At 42.7% G+C, this 24,547-nt stretch overlaps 1 protein-coding gene across 14 annotated transcripts in view; it reads left to right on the forward strand.

The window, feature by feature from the left end:
- CLYBL (citramalyl-CoA lyase) overlaps positions 1-24,547 on the forward strand; it is a 241,165-nt gene that overhangs the window by 67,309 nt on the left and 149,309 nt on the right. Inside the window, exon 2 of one of the 14 annotated variants that reach the window (XR_006061010.1) lies at positions 13,335-13,425. The exons of the other annotated variants lie outside the window; for them this stretch is intronic. The gene's annotated coding sequence lies outside the window, so the exon portion shown is untranslated. The remainder of the gene's footprint in view (positions 1-13,334; positions 13,426-24,547) is intronic. 14 annotated transcript variants of the gene reach the window in all.

Below are 24,547 nucleotides of genomic sequence, written 5' to 3' on the forward strand. Positions count from 1 at the left end.
TTGGTTTACTGTGTTGGGTTGACTGCTTCTGTTCTAATTTCTAATGAACTTTACCACCAGACTACTTGATCATGACTAAACCCAGGAACAATGCAAATGGAATTGCCCCCTGATGGGGAGGAATGGGCCCAGATGGCCCTTAAAAGGTGATAATTAGGAAATATAGCATATCTGAGTAGCTAGAAAGAGAGAAACTTGTTAAAGACAGTCAATCTGTTTGAAGCAATGGTCTTTCCCTTAATTATATGCATTTTCATTTAGAGTTGCTTTAAAGTAAAATTCTCCCAGGAAAATTCTTTAATAGTAGCTGAAACCTAGAAACCACACATTTTTTGCTACTCTGTTTCAGATTATTTAAAACATTCTTTCCTTCATACATTTTTTGTTTTCTCGATCTGTGTAACAGACTTGCTGTGTGTGTTTTAAGGGGCAGTTTTAGGTTATTTTAGCTCTTATGCTAAAACAGTGGGGGAGTGATTAAAAGTGAGAAAAATATTGGTATATATTTGTAAACTGAGCTTTTAAAATTAAAATAGTTGCAGGATTTTACAGTCTGTGATTTCATATACTTTGTAAGATTGCCTTAGAAGTATTGCCTTTTTGGCAACATAATCTCCAGATTCTTCTTGAATATGTCATTAAAATAATTTTACATATGACAGGTTGGACTTTTTAAGCCTTATCTTTTTATGTGAATTAGCATATTTGCATTTGCTAATGATATCATTCCTTAAGCTTTTCTTTAGTCAAAAAAAATTTTTTTAAGCATTCAGACTCAGCATTACCAGGAGAATAGCAAGTGAACTGAGAATGAGGAAGTGGTGACATGAAGAGAGAAGCAGTGTGCTCAGTAAGTGTCTCTTCCAGCTTCAATGTGGGTTGGAGTGTAGTGAAAATAGCTGATGCTGGAAAGGAACGTACAGAGCAAGAAAAAGCTATAATGGCCAGAGGCAGCTTCTTCCTTATTTGTAAATTCAGGAAGTAAAATGACGTTAAAGCGCTAAATTACATTATTCCAAATATTTTGGCAGTTATATTTTGGCAACTGGGTTGCTTTCCTGAAATGACTCAATACCATCATTCATCCTGACAAAAGCCAGTGGTACAGATGTACCTTTTGGGACTGTGGCCAAGGTAAGGCCTGCACTTTCCAGGTCTGCCCACTCAGGTGTGGAAGGATGCTCCATAAAGTAAGCCTCACACCCCAAGCATTACCCCTCGCACCCTTAGCAAGTGGCTGGCTGCACTCAACACTCTGAAGTGTAGAAGGTCTTAGCATCCAGCCCTTAGGGCTTAATACAAATCCATGAAGTATCTCGTTCTACTCAACGACTTCTTATCAAGTCTTTGACATTTTAAGCCTAGTTATTGAAAAGTGGGTATGGTTCATGCTCGATTTCAGAATTCAGAAGCACATATACCAACACAGAATGAAGAAGCACTGTGCTTCCTTCAGCAAGCTTCAGGGGGAAATGGAATCAAGAAAGAGCCGTGAGCGCACTGTTTGCAGGAAGTTTTGAATTGGATCCTTGCGATCATTGACAGGTTGTCCCAGAGGAATAGTCTGGCGCAAACTTCTCTTGTTATCAGTGAAAAACAAAAATTATTTAGTGCAGGCATGCTGCAGGGGAAGAAAAAGTCAGGAGGAAAACTGGAGATAAAAATAATTTCTATCTTTAATTCCATGATTCACAGCAAGGAAGGAGTAGGGTTTACATCCCATGTGCCAACTATATCTGCAAGTGAATGCTTTTTGAAGATTGTACTCAATTATTTCAACTTCAGGAATGCAAAAATCTAGCACCGTTTATGAGTGGTTACGTTTATTTACTATTACTTTCTAGATGTGACCCTACTTGAAACTTTAATAGTTGCTGAAAATTTTATCCACCACAGAACAAGTTCTGAGGAGAAGAGCAGCTTCAGCTTCAACTTATCAAGGGTTTTATTAAAGGGAGTTAAATTCGACCAAAACCTAACTTGTCTTTTCTTAGGATATCGAAACATGATTTGCTGTAACAATATTTAGAATTTTGCTTAACAGCAAATAAAAAGAGCCAAGTTGAAATAGCCCAGGAGATGGATGGCGATTAACTCTGCATTCTTTTCTAGAAGGTTTTATTAACTAGCTTTCTAACTCAAATAGGTTACATCCTTTGAGCAGTAAATTGCATTCCATTTGCAAGCTCTGCAGATGAAATTTGCATGCGGCCTAAATGCTATCCGCATTGTTGTGTTAAGTAGAATTTATCTCCCTAGACCTCCCCTGCATCCCCCAGTGGAAAGTGTTACCCACTTTTCTTGCTGGAAGGGCGGGTCCCATGTAGTTTGGTTATTTGGCGCCATCTTCTTTTTTGTTGTTAAATCCACTAAAGCCGGTCATGCCTGGTAGTACCAAGTGAGCTCTTTCCGGTGTTCTGGTCTGCTAAGCATTTGGAGTCCTTTGCTGTTCATTTACATGGAATGTTTTCAGCTTCTGCCTTTGCTTTAAGAGCTGATTTAGAGGAACCTTTTAAAAAAATTAAAAGGAGGTAGTTTTTAGTGTAGGTTTTGCCTTTCTGGAATCTTCCCCTTGTCTCCAACCCCCTACCCCCGGTGACCACCTTCCCTGGCCACCCCAGCCTTCCCCACAGCATGTATTTTAAAAAATAATTATGAAGGTATTTTAGGAAGCACATTAATAATGCACAGCTTGGAGGAGAAGACAGGACTGGGTGACTTCCCCATCACCAGTTGATCATCAGAGTTCCAGTTCTTGTCATTATGATCTGACAATGTTCCTGAACAGCTGCCCTTCAGAGAACACTGATACTTAGACACACCCTCCTGTCCCTCATCTGACTTACAAGCACAATTCCTTTGAAAGAGTCGATATCAAACTTACATATGAGGATTTACCATTTAATGAGGTGGATTCCTTTTCCATACATACTTTTCAGCTCAACGGGGATGGGGTGTGGAAATCCCATCTATTTTTTAAAAATCATTAATCACTGACTTCTGACGTTTTCCTTTTGAATTTCTTCAGGGGGGAAAGTTATTTGAATAACAAACAAACAAAAAACCCTCCTCACAGATAGCTGTCAACCTCCTACTTCAACAAAAGCTTTCTGTCATCCTGAGACCTACAGTGTCCTATTTGGTTAGAGGCAGCAGGGTGATATAGACAGTACTGAAAGGCTTGGGTTAATAAGCACTTTCTGGATTCAGTCTCTCTCCTGATTAACCCTTGGATTACTGCTTCGAGTTTCTAACGCCTGTCGCCACCCCGTGCAGAATTTCTAGCATGGCTGTCTCTCCTGCCGATGCCTCTCTTTAGATGCCCTATTGGTAGGTAGCTTGAAAATTTGTCAGCATTATGGTTTTCAGTGGAACAGAGAGGAAAGAGCTTAAGCATTACTCCTTATTTTCTTGACCTAAAGGTCATTTTCTTAGTGAATAACCAAGTTGGTCTAGAGTTGTAAATTAACTGTGCAAACTAATTTTTAGACACGTGTCTTTATTTCAAACCAACTCAATATAGAACCTCTGGTTTGTTTTTTTGGAGGAGGTAGCAGTGCCAACTCCAGGGGATAGAGGAAGACAGGGGAACCTGGTGGGCTACAGTCCACGGGGTCGCAGAGTCACGACTTAGTCACGACTTGTTGAACAGCAACAACAAGGAGAGGATCAGAGACCCTTCACTTGCCTCTCAGTTGGTGTTCCCTACGGAGCTTCCAGAGCCCCAAGTTCAAAACACATTTGTGTAATGAAATAGGACTGAAATGATAGTTTCTTGTGACCGTTTATTAGATTGAACCATAGGAAACTGCTGCTGTCTGACCACTTTTGACATTCAAAAACAGCATTAGAGTACCAAAAATTTTTAGTGTGATAACACCTCCTGATAAGAAAATGGAGAAATAAGAAAGCCTAAGGAATTAGACTATAAGCTCATTATAAGCAAATAATGACCCCTTCCCTCCCTCCCTTCATCCTTCCTTCCTTCTTCCACAAGCACTTGTTGAGTCCCCTCTATTATATGTACTGCTGGTACTAGGGGTGAAAGGGATAGTTACTGCCCCCCAAACTGCTTAAAAGACAAATAATATCAGCTGCTCCACATGATGGTGAAAACAGAGCCTGGAGGGTGGTGGGAACACAGAACAGGAATTTCTAGAAACCTCAAAACCTGAAACTCACACTGCACAGAGTGCTCTAAATCCTTGTGTTTTTAGAATGTTATTTCTGTGGACTCTATCACAGTAACAGTAATCCACAAAGTAGAAACTCAGTGTCCATTCTTCAAACCAGGAGGTATCCAAGTGAGCAATGCATCCAGTAACCTGTTCTCGTCCTTCATTCATGCTTTCCTGTTTATAAAGTTCTTAGAATCCTTACTGTGTTCTTAATACAAGCAGAGGTGGCATATATAACAGTCCTTTTCCCTTAGTCACATTACTCCCAACCCTAAACTCCCATAGCATTTCAAAATAAGATTTGGGAATTCTCTGGTGGTCCAGTGGTTAGGACTCTGGGCTCTCACTGCTGAGGGCCTGGGGTCAATTCCTGGTTGGGGAACTAACATCCCATAAGCTATCAAAAGAAAAGAATAAGTTTTATTGAAAATGAATGTGTTAGTCTCTCAGTCATGTCCAGCTCTCTGTGACCCTTTGGATTTTGGCCCACCCAGGCTCCTCTGTCCATGGGTTCTCCAGGCAAGAATACTGGGAGTGGGTAGCCATTCCCTCTTCCGGGGGATCTTCCAGACCCAGGGATCAAACCTGGGTCTCCTGCATTGCAGGTAGGTTCTTTATTTACTGTCTGAGCCACCAGGGAAGTTTTATTGAGATATCATTCAAATACCATAAAATTCACCCTTTAACATGTATGATTCACTTTTTCACTCTGTTTACAAAGTTGTGCAATGATTAGTGCTGCTTAATCCCAGAATGTTTTCCTCGCCGGAGGAGAAGCCCCATACCCATCAGTTGTCACATTCCCCTCTTCCCTTCCCTGAGAATCCCTGGGTCCGCTTCCCCAATCTTTAGATTTGCCTATTCTGGACACTTCATATAAGTGTAATTATATGGTTGTGCCCTTTTGTGTCTGGCTGCTTTCTCTCTATCGTAATGTTTTCAAGGTTCATCCCTGTTGTGGGGCTTCCCTGCAATGCAGTAAAGAATCTGCCTGCAATGCAGGAGACCTTCCCTGAGTTGGGAAGATCCCCTGGAGAAGGAAGTAGCAATCCACTCCAGCATTCTTACCTGGAGAATCCCATGGACAGAGGAGCTTGGCAGGCTACAGTCCATGGGGTCACAACTCTGACACAACTGAGTGACTAACACTACTACATTCCCTGTCATAGCATAGATTGATATTTCATTACTTTTTATGATGTCTCATTGCAAGAATATACTGCACTTTATCCATTCATGCACCATAGACATGTGAGTCATTTCCACTTCTTGGCTATTGTGAATAATGCCACTGTGAACGTTCGCGTACATTGTGGACATATGTTTTCATGTCTCTTGGGCAGACCTAGGAGTAAAATTGCTAGGTCATGTGATAACTCTGGATTTAATGTGTTGAAGAGCTAGAATGATGGCATTTTGTGCCTATATGATGAAACTTGTTAAGAAGCAGCTAACAGTCAGATATCATCAAGCCTGCATCTTCCACTGGCTTTTAAGTTTCTTGAGACAAGGGTTGTTGCTGTTCATCCTTGAACCCCACTCCTGCCAGTCCAGTACCCACCACGGGACCCAGTAGGTTCTCAGAAAGTTTTTGAGATTGAAGCTGACCAGTGAAATCCCCAGCACCCCTGAGACGCACACACTCTCTCTCTTCCCTGTAACAAGTGACAGCTTGTCAGGAATGGAAGCAGCTCCCTATCGTCCATCAAGCTTTCCAGCTGGTTACTGACCCTCCTTATATCTGCTGGGGGCCTCACCAGGGTCTTGGGCTTCCTCCAGGCTGCCTGAGCCGCACAGCAGCAGTGGGGACCCACTCTGGCTTACACAGATGCTTTGAAAGAAAGATTATTTTAAGCACCACTGAGGCACAAGCAGAGGCCGGGCTGGTAGAACCTTGCCATTCAGGGGCCCACGCCTGTCTGACGTGACTCATGCATCTACTTTATGAGGATTTGGACAAGGAGGCCCTCCAGTGCCTGCCCAGGCTTTGACTTGGCAGCTTGTGCCTGGGGTTTAAGAAAGCTTATTTTAAGACTTTCTCAGAAGGTCAGAGCAGCGTCTTTATAATTCATCCTGCTACCTTTTGTCCAGAGCCAGCTCTTCCTAATAACATCTATTTCAGGTTGGATTTAAGAGACAGAGCCAACCTCTGCTGAACGGGCCACCTTTGATGTTCCAGTGCCTACCAAGGAGGGGAGGGACGGATGGAACCAAAGTTGTAATTGCCCAAATTTACAATAGCTTCCCAGCAGAAGCCAGCACAAAAGAAATGTTAATGCAATAGACTGTAAATGGAAGGAAGCTGAGCAGGATTTATGGTGGGTGCAACCTGCACCAGGTCTCTGGGACCTCCTTCCTTCCCCCAGGAAACATTTCAACAGTCAGAGGAGAACTGGGCCCTTGGAAAGCCAGTGGCTGCTCTGCACCCTCCCTCCCTTATCACTCTCACTGCCCAGACAGATTCCTGCAAAGACCCGGGGAACCTGATTAAACAGTCGAGGAGTGGGGAAAGTAGTCAGTCACTGAGGGCTCAAACCTGAAATCCTGGCCGTGCCAAGAGCCCACATCACTGGCAAGCATGTGTGTTCCAGCTGCAGCTGAAGCGTGTTTCTCTTCTCCTCTGAGTTGGGGATCTCTGCAGATACAACAGATGGCCGGAGTGCTGGCATGTCTCAGCCAGGAAGTGAGAGGGCGGCGTGTGGGTCGCCAGCCAGGCGCGTCCCCACCCGTCAGGGCCGCTGCGGTAAAGGGCTGCTGTCCACCTTTGGGCTCCTGCGGCTCTCGCTCCACTCAGGCTCACGCGTGCCTTTCCCTGGGTTGTAACGTGTGGCGTGTGCACTGTTTCCTTGTCCAGATTGCTGGCCCGTTTGTTTTTTTTAATTAGCTGAGGAGTACCAACTAAATGGAAAATTGCTTTCTGGGATCCCAGTGCTCCGGTTCCATGCTGTGAAGGGCTCCCTGTAATTAAACACATTTTAAGAGTTGTTCTCCCGCGTATGTACTGGGAAAGGACATCAATGTGCCTTTCCCACTAGCTGGAGAGGTCTGGTTCAGGCCGGAGACTTAAATATTAATACTAGGTATAGTTAAAAGGAAACTTGTATATCAATTAATTAAGTATGGGGGATTTTTTTTTCCCCCTGCTTTGATAGTTGGGGAAAGAACTCCTTGGTGGAAAAGTCTTTTTATGCCTTTCAGGGCTAAGAAAATGGTTAAGTACCAGGAGGAAATTGGACAGAAGTCAGGAGATCAGGAGCACAGATGTCAGCAAATTCTCGAAGCCCTCTGTCTCAGCTTCCTGGTCCCCACAGTGAGAACGGAGCACCTTCGGGGTGCAATGGTCCCCTCACAGATCCAGAATTCACCCCAGAATTCTCCCTTTCAAAATAACCTGTCCATGTTTAGAAGTTCCTGCTACAGTTTCAAATGCTATACAAGCAGCTGGTTAGAGCTCAGACACAGAGGGAGACATGTCACATGGGGGATTAGTTCACCAGTAATTAACAAAGGATGAAGGAAACCTTTATGAAGTTTTTTTTTTTTTTTTTGCTTAGAGGCTCCAAATATACATGTAAAGTAACGGTCCCCAAGTCAGCATAGCCATTAGAGAAAGTCTGACATTCTGTGTAGACTGGCAGGCTCTTCTCTGAAAAATCTTTATCTGAAAAAGAATTTGCAGTTTTTTTCTAAGAAACATGTAAAGCAAGTTACGGGGCATATCGAAGTCTGGCACCAGAATCATGTAACACTGATCATTCATTAGGGAAAAAAAGTATTGAAATCAAAATCTACTTCTTGTTGTTGTTTAGTCACTAAGTCGTATCCGACTCTTTTGCAGTCCCGTTGACTGTAGCCTGCCGGGCTCCTCTGTCCATGGGATTTCCCAGGCAAGAACACTGGAGTAGGTTGCCATTTCCTTCACCAGGGGATCTTCCTGACCCAAGGATGGAACCCACGTCTCTTGTGTTTCCTGCATTGGCAGGCGGATGCTTTACCAGTGAGCCCTTAGGGCTTCCCTGAAATCTACGGCTCAAGTCCTAACGTGCATAAAAGACACACAGCACACACACGGTAAAAATCAGTTTGATCACTTCCTGGGAGGCCTAGACTTGGGAAAGAAGGAAAAAGAAAAGGATGAAAACAAAGACCCCAAAAGAACAAAATACCTGTAGACAAAGGGCTGTACATGCTCAACCTCTTATTTTTTCACAAACATGCACACCGAGATCTCATGACCTACGTCCTCCTCTGACACTGTCTTCCCTCTGCTTTGCAGCAGAGCTCGTATTTTTCCTGTGTGTCTGCTGCCGGTACTTTCCCAAAGCATAAGCCGTTGTACTCTAGTGTCCAGACCCATTTGGCCAAGCTCTTGGAGCTAGTTTCTTATTTTTGAGTCTTGGCTGCCATTTAGGGTGTGTGACAATAGAAAACACCTGGGATGTGGCTTTCGCAAATCCTTGAATTAGAGTTTTGGCACTCTGGTTTCCTCATCTGTCAAATGAGGACAGTCAGAGTCTTGAGAGACTGGTTGAAAGAGGTGTGTGGGGACTTCCCTGGTGGTCCAGTGGCTAAGACTCAGCACTCCCAATTCAGGGGGCCCAGGTTCGATCCCTGGTCAAGGAACTAGATCCCACATGCCACAACTAAGAGTTCACATGCCACAACTAAAGATCTTGCATGCTGCAGCTAAGACCCAGCATTGCCAAAGAAATAAAGAAAAATAAATATTTTTTTTAAAAAAGGAAAGAGGTGTGTGGACCGTGCAGTGGTTTGCAACAACAGCCAAATAAATGAATAAAAATATCTTTTTTAAAAAAAGAGATTTGTGGACAGTGGGGTGATTTGCAACAACCTTCCCATTTCATTTCACCTGCAAATGTCACAAGCTTGCGATTTACTAGTGAGAGGAACATCAGCCCTCTTTTGTGCTGATGTTTTTGCCTTTGCTTTAACCCACAGACTTTCAAATCTCAGGGTGAGCAGGGCACTGGGTCAGCAGGTGCATTAGGAAAAATGCTTTGATTTAATGTATAATAGGAAAGAGATGAATTAAGGGTGTTGATGTAGTCTAATCTAAATCCCATGAAGCTTCATAGGACATGCAAAAGAGCAGACCGTACACCACATACATGTTCACATGCTTCTGAACGTTATGAAGACGGTTTGCCTGGCTGAAGTTTTTAAATTGTTGGTATCAGATGGGCTTGGGATTGTCAGGCCCTGATGGAGTTTCCAGGAAAGGGATTAGTGTCATTTCTGGGCCCCCACTAGAATTCCATTCAAGCTATAACCAGTCCCGTGAAGTCGTAGGTTAAATGATTTGGGAATGAAATGTCATTTGACGTGACAGAAGTGAACCCTCGGTGGCCCACGCTTCCCCTGGGACTCGCTCTCACTTACGGTTCTTGTGTTAAGTAATTTTATTAACTGAGGCAAAGGGGGGCATGAGGTGACAGGGAAATATTTTTTGCTAACATTTTAATCCTAATCACAAAATTTATTGTGTGTGGTTTTATATGCACTTGTAGCTACAAAGGCCTAGAAGACAATGAAAGTAAGAATTGGAATGCGTTGTTTTTCTTCCCAGGTGTTATTTAAAGCATTATATGAGTTGTCAAAAAGATTAATTGTTGTTGCTTGCAGCTAAACAGATGATAAATTTTAAAATTATATTATTACTGTGTGTCAGCATAAAAGCTCTGTGTCCCACGTGTGTCACCTTTTTCTGTTGCTGTTGACAAGGTTCACGTTTTATAGCACGCCGCCAGAAGGTGTTGACGTATATTCAGATCACTGATTAAATGTTTTTAAAACGTGCCACTCACAAACTAACCCTGATGTTCTATGAAAGAGTCATTTTAAGGAGTAAGATTTTTTTTTTCCCCTGCATCATTGACACAGAAGAGATTTTAAGCATTGCCATTAAAAGGAAAAAACCCAACTCTCATGTGATTACATTATCCAATTTTAAATTTCAGCACCGAAGAGAAAGCGTATTCTCCTCGCTTCTCTTCTCCACAGGAAAGGCAGGAGCGTGGTGTAAAAATACTGGAAGGAAGGTGCTAAATGGTTACTTGTAAACACCCGTTGTTGGGCACAGGACCTACCGTGTAGGAGTGACAGTCCTGCCGTCCGTCGTATTGGTGTCGTAAACTCTGGAGTTGTGACTCCTTCCCTGTTGAATGCTCTGACAGCCCCCGTCTACAAGGAATCACAACAGACAACTTTTACACAGCAGCTGAGGGTGCAGAAGGCTTTATGTTCCTTTTCACACTGTGATGCTTGAAGACATGGCTGGTCCTGGCTTTTGGCATTTTATGGATGGCCTTTCGAGCAAGGTTTCCACGAACCCAGATGTTATTTGCCACAGTAATACGCTTTATGCCTCAAGAATCAACACTGTAATAACTCTTCTTTTCAGTGTGAAGGTATTTGTGGGATCCTGTCAATATATTCTCTTGTCTCTGAGCACAGCACGAAGGAACTTGAAAACAAGTGATTTACTGTTCGTTACGGGAAAGTTGGATTTTTTTCCCCACCCTGATTGTCAAGATTCCTTTGTTGATGTCAGTTTCAGAGTGTGTATTTTCCCTTCTGAGTGCAGAGGACGCTGACACTGCTTCCGTGATGCTGTGGAGGATGATGTAAGACAGCCGTTATCCCTTGTCTGTTGTCTCTTCAGCTCAGCGTGGTGCAAGCTTAGAGGTGTTTCAGTGACAGCCGTGGGTGCCCTTGGTGGGGTGCGGAAACCAAATCTCCAAATGATCTCTGTGACCATAAGTAGCTAGAGGTCATGAATGCTCATGGCAGCAATAATGATAGCAGCCTTTTATGGAGCACTTAGTGCACATGGGGAATCCTCACCAGTTCACATAGACTGTCTCATTTAATTCAGCAACGTAACAGCAGCTGTGTAAGATTATCCCCATTTTATCAAAGGAGTGAAGCAGGACTCAGTCATACCCCTGGTAAATAGCAGCCAACACTTGGAACCAGGTCTGTTAGATTTTAAAACCACTTTCACATTCATTCAGCAACTACCTATTGGTTATCTGTTATGTGTTAGGCAGTGTTTTCATCACATCTGTCTTTTAAATTTGCTTTTTAAACTTAATTTACTCATTTGGAGCTTTTAAAAAATTGGCATTTAGAAACCTCACCACGCACTGCACCTGGCACACGCTGCAAAGGATGCATCTGTTTACATTACCTGTAAGAAAAATATAATGAAGGGATTAAACATGGAATTCCATATGATCCAGCAATTCCTCTTATGGGTATATGACCAAATAGCCCCAAAAGAATCGAAAGCAGGGACTTGAACAGATATTTGCACACCCAGGAAATAGCAGCATTATTCACAATAGTCAAAAGGTGGGAGCAACCCAAGTGTCCATAGAGGAATGAATGGATAAACAACATGAGGTGTACCTGTACAACAGAGTATTATTCAGCCTTAAAAAGGAAGGAAATACTGACCAAGGCTACAACACGGATGAACCTTGAAAACATTATGCTAAGTGAAACAAGCCAGAAAAGGACATAACTGTATGATTCTACTTACCTGAGGTACAAACGAAGTGAAACTCATGGAAACAGAACATAGAATAATGGTGACCAGGGACCGGAGGAGGCGGAGAATGGGGAAGCACTGTTTACTGGGTCCAGAGTTTCAGATTGGAATGATGATAAAAGTTCTGAAGGTGAATGGTGGTAATGTTCGCATAACAGTGAGAATGTTCTTAATGCCACCGAACCAAACAATTAGAAATTATTAAAATGGTCAATTGTATGTTATGTATGTGAATGAAAGTGAAAGTCACTCAGTAGTGTCCGACTCTTTGCAGTTGCATGGACCATAGCCCACCAGCCTCCTCTGTCCGTGGGATTCTCCAGACAAGAATACTGGAGTGGGTTGTCATTTCCTTCCCCAGGGGATCCTCCTGATCCAGGGATCAAATCCCAGTTTCCTGCATTGCAGGTAGATTCTTTACCATCTGAGCCACCAGGGAAGCCCATGTTAAGTATATTTAACCACAATTAAAAGAACACACACACAACGAAGACAAAGCCACTGGAGAATATACAGTGTGCTCCTGGGCCAGATATGCCCAGAAAGTATGAAACCATCTCAAAGCTTTGTCTACCACTCTCCAGGTCTCTTGCCACGTCTCATTCTGAGAGGTCCCTCATTGAATGGCTCCAGTTATTATGAGGCTCTCGTGGGTGACACACTGGGGCTGCAGATAAGTGGATGGATTTTGGCTTCTTAGTAGTTTTGGATGACTTTGTTCTGTACTTCTGAGACAAAAACTTATCAATAGAGTATCATTGTATGAAAGGTGATTTGAAGTAATTGCACCTGTCTTGGGTGTTTGGCATTAAAAACCGTTGGAAAAGGGATAGTCATATACAATCAAGTTCAAATCTGTTGTGCTGTTATATTAAATAATATGTCATTAAATTGGCCACAGATTTATTTTTGCCTCTAGCATGGGGGCAGATCTCCATTCCTTCAGCTAAATGCCAGAGGGGAGGGTGGCTACATTTAGAGGCAGACTCTTGGGAAAATGCATAGTTCGCAATTCAATTTTAAACCCAGGCATCACACTTAGCCCCCAAGACACGATGAGAGGCTCAGGGGACCTGGGGTACTTTCATAGGCTGATTTACATCTTTGTTCTTAGTGAGTTAAGTGGCTGGCGGAGCCAGGCATAAATTATACTATTTAAAGTATTTCCTTTCAACTTTTTTCTTCCAAGCACATGCAGTTGAACTTGAGTACTTAAGTGCAAGCCTGAGTTGACTTTTTTAGAGAGAGGTTTGGTCTTCATTTTTGGATTAATGATTTTGAGAGATCGTTTACAATGGTATGATCTATGATAAAACAGATTTAGAAGTTTGAAACACTAGTTACTAAAAAAAAAGTTCTCTTTGTAATGGCAGTTAATCTTGTTGCTGTTGAGATGATGGTTGACCTTGAATTAGGGAGTTGATAGAGCTGCATGATGTGTGTACTTGCCCAAGCTGTATTTTTACCAGGCTAGCTCCTCAAAACTCATCATTTCCCTTATGTTCAAAAATCATTTCAGAATTGTTTCTTTAGAATTGAGCACACAGAAATCATTAACATTTGTGTCTGCCACCACCAAACAGGTTCTGTCAGACTCCGCAGCCTGTGTATTTCCCGGCACGTGTCATATAGCACGTAGATGTACCACGTGGACCTAAGGATTCTACTGGAAATGTGAGTGCTGTGGGTGACGGCAGTACTTCATCAGGTGATGGCAAAGTTTCATCAGTACCTCATCGATGGCAATACCTCACTGTGTAGAATCCTCAGCCACCCACCAATTTGTTCATCCCCCATTCATGTACTTCATACATTCTTTTGGGCATATATTTCTTGATTCCATCATAAAGATTTCCAAAAGAGTGAAACACTGTCTTATTAGATACAGAGTAAAGGATAATGCTTAGCATGGTGGATCCATTGGACCAGGTTCTGAAATCTTAACTTTGTTATTTTCCAGCTGTGATTGGAGCTTGGGTAAATTACTTAATTTCTCTGTTCCCAATCCTCCTTATTTATAAAATGGGAATAATAATTTAAGAGAATTACATGAAATGTGCATCGTGCAGTGCCTGGCACCCAGTAAGAACCCAAAAAATAAAGTTGTTGTTATGAGCTGAATTGTGTTCCTCTCCAAAATGCATATATTGAGGTCGCAGGACTCAGAATGTGACTTTATTTGAAAGTATGGTTGTTGTGGATGAAATAAGTTAAGGTGGTTAACTTAACTAAGAGAGACGGACAGAAGATGGCCATCTACATACCAAGGAGAGAGGCTGGAACAGGTCCCTCCCTCCTTGATTGCAGACTTCTGGTCTCCAGAAATGTGTAAGCCATTTAGTTTGTAGAACTTTGTTATCACAGCCCTAGGCTTCCTAGGTGGCGCTAGTAATAAAGAACCTGCCTGCCAATGCAGGCGATATAAGAGACGTGGGTTCGATCCCTGGATCGGGAAGATCCCCAGGAGGGGGCATGGCAACCCACTCCAGTATTCTTGCCTGGAGAATCCCATGGACAGAGGAGCCTCGTGGCCTATAGTCCCTGGGTCGCAAAGAGTAGACACAACTGAGGCAACTTCTCTCATAGTGCACAGCACCGCTAGCAAATACAGTGGATGTTATCATTGTCTGCCCACTGTATTTCTCTCTGATGTGAAAACCATCCTCTATTTCCTGGCCAATGGGGAATCCATTTGCTTCCTTTTACCTTGTATTTTTTTCCTTTTCTGTCTCATGCAAGAGCATGCAAAAAAAAAAAAAAATTCCTAGCAAGAACAGGTGTTCAAGAAAATTTCCATGCCCTTCACTCCAGTGTCTGTTCCGAAAATTCTGTAGTTGAAAAGTTTATTTTCTCTCTTCCCACATTTCTCCTCAACTTCTCAGCTTGACTGTTCTCTTTTTGGAAAGATCACAACCTCTTATAAATTGTTAACTCCTAGAAATTGCCGCAATTCCAAACTCTTAACGAGAGGTAGGAGTTTATCAGTAGGCTTTTATGTGTATGTTCTTTCAATAAAAAGGAAATGCAGATGAGCACCTGTACGAAATGAAGATGACCAAAGCAATTTACAAATTCAATGCAATCCCTATCAAGCTACCAGCCACATTTTTCACAGAACTAGAACAAATAATCTCAAGCTTTGTATGGAAATACAAAAACCTCGAATAGCCAAAGCAATCTTGAGAAAGAAGAATGGAACTGGAGGAATCAACTTGCCTGACTTCAGACTCTACTACAAAGCCACAGTCATCAAGACAGTATGGTACTGGCACAAAGACAGACATATAGATCAATGGAACAAAATAGAAAGCCCAGAGAAAAATCCACACACATATGGACACCTTATCTTTGACAAAGGAGGCAAGAATATACAATGGAGTAAAGACAATCTCTTTAACAAGTGGTACTGGGAAAACTGGTCAACCACTTGTAAAAGAATGAAACTAGATCACTTTCGAACACCGCACACAAAAATAAACTCAAAATGGATTAAAGATCTAAATGTAAGATCAGAAACTATAAAACTCCTAGAGGAGAACATAGGCAAAACACTCTCAGACATAAATCACAGCAGGATCCTCTATGATCCACCTCCCAGAATGCTGGAAATAAAAGCAAAAATAAACAAATGGGATCTAATTAAAATTAAAAGCTTCTGCACAACAAAGGAAAATATAAGCAAGGTGAAAAGACAGCCATCTGAATGGGAGAAAATAATAGCAAATGAAGCAACTGACAAACAACTAATCTCAAAAATATACAAGCAACTTCTGCAGCTCAACTCCAGAAAATAAACGACCCAATCAAAAAATGGGCCAAAGAACTAAATAGACATTTCTCCAAAGAAGACATACGGATGGCTAACAAACACATGAAAAGATGCTCAACATCACTCATTATCAGAGAAATGCAAATCAAAACCACAATGAGGTACCACTTCACACCAGTCAGAATGGCTGCGATCCAAAAATCTGCAAGCAATAAATGCTGGAGAGGGTGTGGAGAAAAGGGAACCCTCCTACACTGTTGGTGGGAATGCAAACTAGTACAGCCACTATGGAGAACAGTGTGGAGATTCCTTAAAAAAATTGCAAATAGAACTACCTTATGACCCAGCAATCCCACTTCTGGGCATACACACCGAGGAAACCAGAATTGAAAGAGACACATGTACCCCAATGTTCATCGCAGCACTGTTTATAATAGCCAGGACATGGAAACAACCTAGATGTCCATCAGCAGATGAATGGATAAGAAAGCTGTGGTACATATACACAATGGAGTATTACTCAGCCATTAAAAAGAATTCATTTGAATCAGTTCTGATGAGATGGATGAAACTGGAGCCAATTATACAGAGTGAAGTAAGCCAGAAAGAAAAACACCAATACAGTATACTAACACATATATATGGAATTTAGGAAGATGGCAGTGACGACCCTGTATGCAAGACAGGGAAAGAGACACAGATGTGTATAACGGACTTTTGGACTCAGAGGGAGAGGGAGAGGGTGGGATGATTTGGGAGAATGACATCCTAACATGTATACTATCATGTGAATTGAATCGCCAGTCTATGTCTGACGCAGGATGCAGCATGCTTGGGGCTGGTGCATGGGGATGACCCAGAAAGATGTTATGGGGAGGGAGGTGGGAGGGGGTTCATGTTTGGGAATGCATGTAAGAATTAAAGATTTTAAAATTAAAAAAAAAAAAGAATATCTAGAAAAAAAAAAAAGAAAATGCAAAAAAAAAAAAAAACAAACAAACAAAAAAAAAGAAATGAAGATGAAAGATCTAGTTGGAGGAGAGAGCCTTACTGCATTTCTGTAACTGACTTCATTCTTAACTATCTCTAAATTGGTGGCTTGGGTTTTTCTTTGTGTGTTTGGTTTTAAGAAACTTGAGATTGGACAGTGTTTCTCCTTTTCCCCTCCAGAGGCCCAGAGCAATGTGGCGGGTTGCATTCTGGACTGGGCAGTACTAACATTTGTTCTTTCCGGGGACCGTCTGCTGCTTTTCTCTGCCCCAGTGGAGCTGGGGGAATAATAAAGCTGTTATTATTTACACTGCACCACATTTTTGTCAGTGATCTTTGTCATTGAGACTTACGAAGTCAACACAGGACTTGAGGGAATTTGTGACTGTTTACCCAGGCAGGAGAGAGAGGTAAAGGAGGGGGTTATCTTCCCAGGCATGTTGCTTGTTTAAAGTCTGCCGGTTTCCCTGGTCCCTTTCATTGCCCTTTTCCTACGCTGTTCTTTCATGTACTGTTAAGTGACCTCGGAACTCACTGATTCTTTTTTCAGGCATATCTAACCTACTGTTTTACTTATTCATTTTGTGACTATATTTTTTCCCTTTCAAAAATGCTAAATTTGATTCTTTCGAATTAATTTTTATTTCCAATACTGTCCCAATCTTTCAATGGTTACTCTTCCTTCCTGTGTCACTTTTAATAACTTCAGATATATATTTCATATTCCTACTGAGGTTTTTCACTCATTTCTAGTTCAGTCCAGTTCAGTCTCTCAGTCGTGTCCAACTCTTTGCAACCCCATGGACTTCAGCACACCAGGCTTCCCTGTCTATCACCAACTCCCAGAGCCTTCTGAAACTCATGTCCATCTCGTAGGTGATGCCATCCAACCATCTCATCCTCTGTTGTCCCCTTCTCCTCCCCTCTTCAACCTTTTCCAGCATCGGGGTCTTTTCCAATGAGTCAGTTCTTCACATCAGGTGGCCAAAGTATTGGAGTTTCAGCTTCAGCATCAGTCCTTCCAACAAATATTTAGGACTGATTTCCTCTAGGATAGACTGGTTGGATCTCCTTGCAGTCCAAGGGACTCTCGCCAGATACCTATTCACCCTTCAGTTCAGTTCAGTTCAGTCGCTCAGTAGTGTCCGACTCTGCAACCCCATGAATCGCAGCACATCAGGCCTCCCTGTCCATCACTAACTCCCAGAGTTCACTCAGACCCACGTCCATCGAGTTGATGATGCCATCCAGCCATCTCATCCTCTGTCGTCCCCTTCTCCTCCTGCCCCCAATCCCTCCCAGCATCAGAGTCTTTTCCAGTGAGTCAACTCTTCGCATGAGGTGGCCAAAGTACTGGTGTGCTTAGTGAGTCTCCCTCCTGGTGGGTTGTTTCCTTCCATGGTTGGGATTCTGTTGTGAGCTCATCTTTAGAAGGGGTTGTTTTCACCTCTGGAGGTTCATGTACCCTGGACTGTGGATACATTCTTGCAGCACTGCTTTGCATTTCTTTTCTGCAGACTAAAGCTCAGTTTTTTTAGAGTCTTAAACTCAAGTTTTTAATTTTAATTTCTCTGTCTGTGACTTCAAACCCATCCAGGTGGTATAAACTTCATGCCTGTACTTGCTGTTAACACAGGCTTGTGGTTTTAATGACTCATATAAAAAGCTTTATTTATTTTCATACAGCCCAAGCCAGACCTCCGACCATCTTGCTGTTTCTTTCTGGACATTGTTCTTCTCAGTTCAGTTGCTCGGTTGTATCTAACTCTTTGCGATCTCATGGTCTGCAGCATGTCAGGCTTCTCTGTCCTTCACTATCTCCCGGAGTGTGCTCAAACTCATGTCCAACGAATCGGTGATGCCATCCAACCATCTCATCCTCTGTTATTCCCCTCTCCTCCTGCCTTCAATCTTTCCCAGCAACAGGGTCTTTTCCAATGATTCAGTTCTTTGCATCAGGTGGCCAAAGTATTGGAGTTTCAGCTTCAGCATCAGTCCTTCCAATAAATTTCAGGACTGATTTCCTTTAGGATTGTCTACTTGGATCATCTTGCTGTCCAAGGGACTCTCAAGCGTCTTTTCCAACACCATAGTTCAAAAGCATCAATTCTTTGGCATTCAGCTTTCTTTGTGGTCCAACTGTCACATCCATACATGACTACTGGAAAAACCATAGCTTTGACTATACAGACTTTTGTCGGCAAAGTAATATCTCTGCTTTTTAATATGCTGTCTAGGTTCTAGTTCCCTATTTGTGGATTAGATTGCTTTTAAAGGGGTCCAGTTTGTCCAGTTCCCTCACCTTGCACAAGCCCAAGTTGGTGTCTTCTGTCCCACAAGGGTGTTGACACTCCAGCCCCTAGTCTTTGTTCCAGGGCTGATGCCCCTCTGTAGACTTGGCATCAGCTCTAGGAACTCCAGCTCTGAAATTCTTGCTTTGTTTCACCACTTGAAGATTTCCTTTCTGTTTCAAGCTGAGATATGTATTAAACCTTTGCTTTATTTTATGTATATATTTATTCTTGGCCGTGCCTCTTAGCTTGTGGGATCTTAGCTCTTCAACCGGGGATTGAACCGAGGCCACAGCAGTAAAAGCACCGAGTCCTAACCAATGGACCGCCAGCGCGTTCCCTTTAACTTTTGCTTTAGATTCTGCAATATTCCTGTGTGTTTTAAGCAGGAGCAGGGTCTGCATTCACTCAGCTTGCTGTGAACCTTATTCATCTCTGTATCGCCCAGCTCAGAGGAATGACTGGCCTGTACCAGGTGCTGGATGACTGACTGATTGACTGAATAAATTTATTTTTCATGCTCAGAAGCAGATGGAAGCAACATTCTAGAGAGTAATGTTGCCTGTCTCTCCAGGGGCCCCTGAGCAAGCAGAATTTATTTTTCGATGAGGACATAAGTGAAGAGAGGTCGCAGTAAACAAAATGAAGAGAGAATAGGACTTCTTACGTGCTTTTTCTTAAGTCTTGGGACAATGGGAACAGTTAAGTGGCTCATCTGCTCGACATCTGAAAGTGGACTGCAAGTGGATGGACAGGCAGTTCCCAACCTGCTTGCTGACTCCACACAGGACCCTTACCAAGAGGAAGGGTTAAAGACTCACAGGGCTCAGGACACTAGGCCTGTTTATTTCCCGGTCTCTCCCCTTTGTAAGGAAAGCGTGCCTTTGATGAGATATAGCCGCGGGCTCTTGTTTTACATTTTACGTCAACCACTTTTGTTAGAAGCTGGTTATTGATGCTGTGCCCCCTTTTAATTCACACTTCTTTGCTAATCAGTTACTACGTTTGTCCATTAATCAGGCATCCTGACAGGGTCAATAACTGCTTTTGGGGTTTCGTGAGGGGCTGCACGTTATCAAGCAAGAAGTAACGCTCAGGAGCTCACTTAAAAGCAGTGTGACTTCCCAGGCTGGTGGACTTCTGGAGCAATAAGCATCGTGTGAGGATTTCATATGGTGTTTTTTAAAATTGATAATGTATTTGGTTGATAGGATTTTTTCACTGAACACTTTATTAGGAGGGCTCAACATGAGTGAAGTGTGGACAGGCATGCCTCTGTTTCTTAAGAAAAACAGAAACATTCCAAAGTAATTATTCCCATCCCATTACAAATGACAGCGTTTACCTAAAAGTAGCATTCGATTGTGAGCTTCATCCATATTAGGCGTTTGCAAACAATATCTTCTTGGTAGTGGGGTTTGAGAACAAACAAACTTAATGCCAAAATATTTGGAGCTGCTATTGGATGAAAACCAATGCAAAATTTAGAGCAAATATCTCTATAACGTGAGTCAAGGAGAGAGTATTTTACAAACAAAAGCTGAGTTTATATACCAATTCCTGAAGCCCACCTTTTACATAGAGTATTTTAAACCTCTGTGCACACATACATGCATAGATACACATTTTCAGTACCCCTCAGCCTTTATCATCTGTTTCAACATATTCAGATGTTGTGAAGCATCGTAGAAGTAAACACTTTTCATTTTAGCAAGGCTGAGAAGCAGAGGTGGCGGCGTTTAATTGGAGAGTTACAGTTTGGGCAGTTGAGTGTACCGTACATAATGATGGTAACAGGTTTCAGTGATCTTTTCTATGACAGATGTACCAACATTTAATTGTTTTTCATCAAGGGTGGAGAGAAGAGACACTTCTGTAGATTTTTCAATTCTCCCGCGTGTCACTTCGCTGTCCTCGCCATTGTCCGAGCTCCTTTCTCTCATCCTTTTCGCTGTACTGAGTTGTGTCATTCCCTCATGATCAGCACTTTTGTTGTCTTTGTTTTTTGCTGTACCTCAGAAGTCCATCTTTTCTTTCATCTCCTTCCCATTCATGCATGAGGGAACAGTTGTGCCCTGTTGTGGGGATGTTCCGCTGGGTTTCAAACAGTAGGGTTTCTTTTTATTCTCTTCTAAGTAGTACAATGGGGCTGAATGTCTGTTGCAGAATGCACACACTAATATGCCAGGTTATTTGGTTTCTAAGAAGTCAATAAAAATACTACACTTAGGCTCGGTCCTTGGCTGGCTTTTTTGCTGTTTGCCTTTCAAGCCTTCGGTTGTAAATCTGTTTGTTTGTTTCTGATCTTAAAATATAATCTTCCATATTAAAGCGAAGCGCGGAGTCAACAAACACACAGAAAAAATGTTGCTGGCGGTGGACTATTTTCACACCAGCAGATTTGGCAGTCTGAGCCCTCCCTTGATAAGAGCCTCCGAACAGCCGCCAGGGCTAATTAATGGCAGCTCCAACTCGCAGGAGATGAAAAAAGAGTGGATCCCAAGTTGGTCTTGGCAAAACTTTCTGGTGTAAGAAACTAGTGCATCTCTGCATCTAGAGGTGTACAGCTCTAACTCCTTTCCTCCAGATCCTCTCACTTGATTCTTGTTTTAGGAGGGGGAGATGAGTATGAGCATAAGTGTACCTAGTTATAAACACAGACCTAAAGGCCATCCCAGCAGTAAAAGGCTAAAAGACACAAAAAGCAGAGATGTCTTAAGACACTTTGTTCTCATATTCAGGAACAATCTTCAAAATCCTCCTTAATGAGGTCATAAAAGAAAAAAATGGAACAAGTGTTCCTTGTGTGTCTCACTAGGGCCTGCCATCAGGGTCACTTGCCACCAGTATCCTATTTAAAAAGGGATTGGGGTAGTTCAATCAAGCATTGCATTAAGAGAGAGACTTTGATTAATTCCTTCTCTTTTCTTTTGTGCCACAGATAATTTCAGTAAATTTGTGATACTTTCTGCTTAGCCATTGCGGAGGCTTAAAGTTCTTGATGCGTCATGCTGAGTATTAGCATTTATCGGGCCTACTTGGCTATGGTGAAGAGAAGGGGCTGCTGCAGACAGCTCGCTAATCTTTGTCGAGCAGGGCCAGCCTTTCAACATGACCAGTATCTGAGATCTTGGCTCAGCGAAGAGCCCGCTCTCAGGTTGGTGGCAGAAAGAAATCTTGACATAAGAGAAGGAGAGAACTAACAGTAAGTACAATGGTGCTTTACCATGGTGAACTCTTCTAGAGGCACTGGATCTGCCTCTGACTCAGAAACTCACATCCTGGGGAAGTTGCAGGCATGACTCTCAAAGGAAACAAAAGCAAGAAAAGAGGCAAGTAAGGGCGACCAGTGCTTGCTTTCCCCGAGGCTGCTCTGGGAGAGTTGAAGTTTTGCCCTGGGCTGGCTGGTCAGGATCAGGTAGGAAACTGGATTCTTTTGTCATCCGCTCTCTTTTATTTACCAGCTTTGTTTGCAAGAGGCCGTCAGAGCTGCAAGGGGACCTTTGAGTACTGTACTGTAGAAACCCAGGGGCGGGTAGTCATTCTTTTGGCTGCTGTAACCCAGAAACAGGTTAGGATGTATTTAAAGCACTTAGTTAGAAACGTAATCAGGTATTTACTGTGTTTTATGAGCTGATTTTGGAAAGGTATACAATTTTCTTTATTGCAAATGCAAAGTCTGTTAGGTGTGCCTGCATTTAAAGCGCCACTGAAACGTTAGAATTTGGGTTCTGATGGACCGGAACGGCTCCCAGGGGAGCATCGTTGTGATGGTTTAAATCCCCTCTCCTTTGTGGTTTACTCACTAGGTACACTGGGCCGGTTCTTAGGGCTGCAGCTTCCTGTCCTGTTAATTCAGCCACTGCACATGCTCATGAAGGCAACAGGTCCTGACTTAAGTCCTGACATAAGGAGAGAGTCTGGGGTCTGGGGGGTACAATTGCTTGGTTTTTTGGTTTTCCATTTGAAAATGGGATAGTTGGGCTTATTTTAATGAATTTATGTGTGAGATATGCTTATGTAAAGAAGGCAAGATTTCAGAACTAATTTTAGAGTATGTTTCATGATCATTGCGGCAATACTGCTAATGGTTAATAGCCAATCATAAAAGTTTTTAAAATTGTTATCTGGGGTTTGTTTTGTTTTGGCCACACCACGTGACATGTGAGCTCTTAGTTCCCAGTCAGGGTTCGAACCCGTGCCCCCTGCATTGGAAGCATGAAATCTTAACCACTGGACAACCAGGGAAGTCCAAAAATTGTTGTTTTGAAATGAGTAAGATGTTAGCTCCCTCTCGTTTGTGGGTTTTTTTTTTTTTTGGTATTGTTCCCAGATTAAGAACCCAAAGACAAACCTGTTCATTCATCACATGTTTATTAAACTGCTGACTCATAGAACTGTATCAACATTATTATAATTATCAGTGTAATTGGTTTTTTATTTATATCTACAGTGATTATTACAAATACTGGAAACCCTTACGTGTCCTAGTTTTTCTTTGTCATAACCCTACACTCCTTGTGAAGGTGGCTGTGTTCTTTCTGAAGCCTGTCTGTGCTGTGTGCTGTGCGTAGTAGCTCAGTTGTGTCTGACTCTTTGCGACCCCATGGACTGCAGCCTGCCAGGCTCCTCTGTCCACAGGGATTCTCTAGGCAATAATACTGGGGTGGGTTGCTGTGCCCTCCTCCAGGGGAATCTTCCCTACCCAGGGATTGAACCCAGGTCTCCTGCATTGCAGGTGGATTCTTTACTGTTTGAGCCACCAGCCTGTCTATGAATAGGTTACTCGAGCCTGACCATAGCTCTTGGAATGCTGACATTGCTTGACTGATGGATTTCTCCAGATTTGAAATTCAAGCGAGCCATAGAGGCAGAATGGTTCATGGAAAGAACACAAGCTGTCACTTACTTTACCTCCCCTGAAAGGCAGGAGCTCAGGGCTTGGTGCATGAACCAAGTTCTCTGCATATGGTAAAGTGGCTAGCACGGGGCTTGTCCCATGTGGAATCGTCAGCAAATCTCACTCCTAATTCCCCAGAAATAGGGGACACTGAGGTATCCACAGGGCCTCAGGCATCAGCATCCCATTCGCATCATGCACACTCAGGAGCCAGGAAATTACCTGCTCATTCCCTCTTGATGCCCCTACCAGATAGAGAACAGGGATGATACTGAGAACTTCATTCAGTGGAAAAGACTGCCAAGATTTTTCGGATCCAGGGAATACCCACCTCATTTGCTTATTTGAAGCATAATTGCAGATACAGTGTTTGAAATATTTCTGTACAGTAGAAATTTTCCAAAATCAGCATGGTGATTGCTGAGAAGAAAGAGGCCACAGCCTTAATTTCTTACCAAAACCAAGCCACATTTCTTCCAGGGCTATAGCTTCTTTTCAGATAAAGGTCTTATCATCAGAGGGCAGGTGGGTGGAAGGTCACTTGTAAAATGGGAGGATTGTGGTCATCTGGGCACCTTAAACCTTGTCTTCTGAAACCAAGTGGAAAAAAAGAGTCAACAGAAGTGCATTTCAGCCTCTGCCACTCTCGGGTCAGATCTGGGATCCAGAAAGTAACAGGAGTAGGCCACTGAGCAACTGAATCGTTTCCTCTGAAACACAGGCTTGGTAACAGATCGAGGCTTGAAAACCCCCCCAGTTCTCTCTCCCACAGCTAACTGCACAAAGTGCTTCTGGAAGAAAATTGTCCTTTTACCTTATAATAGATCTCACAGAAAATGATACCTT

Source organism: Ovis aries, chromosome 10 (genome assembly GCF_016772045.2).
Source record: "Ovis aries strain OAR_USU_Benz2616 breed Rambouillet chromosome 10, ARS-UI_Ramb_v3.0, whole genome shotgun sequence".
Classification (NCBI taxonomy): Eukaryota; Metazoa; Chordata; class Mammalia; order Artiodactyla; family Bovidae; genus Ovis; species Ovis aries.